This window comes from Anarhichas minor, unplaced genomic scaffold, assembly GCF_050575085.1.
Source record: "Anarhichas minor isolate MPS153535 unplaced genomic scaffold, ASM5057508v1 ptg000030l, whole genome shotgun sequence".
Classification (NCBI taxonomy): domain Eukaryota; kingdom Metazoa; phylum Chordata; class Actinopteri; order Perciformes; family Anarhichadidae; genus Anarhichas; species Anarhichas minor.
In genome coordinates this window covers 9,446,393-9,447,465 of record NW_027466476.1, presented here as the reverse complement: position 1 = coordinate 9,447,465, position 1,073 = coordinate 9,446,393, and positions in this window count along the sequence as shown.

Here is a 1,073-nt window from a genome sequence, read left to right as displayed (position 1 = left end):
ACTTGCACGTGAGAAAAACAACAAGCAGGCCTCCAGGAAGACTTCTGGTTGCTCTTTGTAGCCTTTAACTGTAAATTGAAAGGTATGCACCCATTCTACTTCCTGCTTCCCCCCTTATTGTGTGTGCTCGCATCTCCTTGTTTATCCTGTACACATGTGTGACCCTGTGCTTATCGGTGTAGAAAGCATTGTACCATGTAAGACCTTTTTAATTCATCTGAAAGAGAAAATACCATTTAGCAGCAAAAGAAAAAGAAATCGACAAACTAGTCCACAGTATACACCGTTAATGAGATTATTAATTAATTAACTAACATAATTGAACGTGGCCGTCGGAGAGAAAGTGCTGGATGCTGTCTGGTGTCTGGGAGCGGAGCCTCAAGGCTTTGCCGCAGAGGACGTATCTTCAGCAGACAGATGACCTCTCGTACATACAGACAAACTATCAGTAGCAGCCGACAACTCGATTGGAAAAGTACTTTCACTGCTTGTTCTTTGTCAGATTTCATGTGACACTCCAGTGCTCACCCATTATCCCAAGTTTGAATATTTTGCGACAAGGTTCACATCGCGTCTGAGACGAATTGCTGTATCATATTTTTTGTCGTAAGACCACTTGTCATTAAATTAGAATATCACCGATGGTTAGGGGTAACCACTAACAGATTTGTTTCCTGTTTTGGACGTTACGGAAATGGTCATTGTCGTGGGATATAAAATAACCGTATAATAAAACATAAAAACTGAAAAAAAGGACATTTTTACACCTTGAATATCAAAACCTAAATTTAAAACATTTTAAGACTTTTTAAGGCACCCTGATTGTACCTTTAATGTAATTGTTCCTTTTCTTCGGGCAATTTAATTTAACTATGAAATAATAACAACAACAAACAGTCTTCCAACTTTCAGTTGCTGAGTTTCTTTTGGTGTTATTAGTTACTTATTGTCGTCCAAGACAAGCAAAAAGGTGGAAATGCAAGATAACTTATCCTTCAGTACTTGTCACTTTTACTCATTCATTTTTGCCCCGTTACTTTTGAGACTCTTTCAGCCTTGAGCTCACGTTTTAT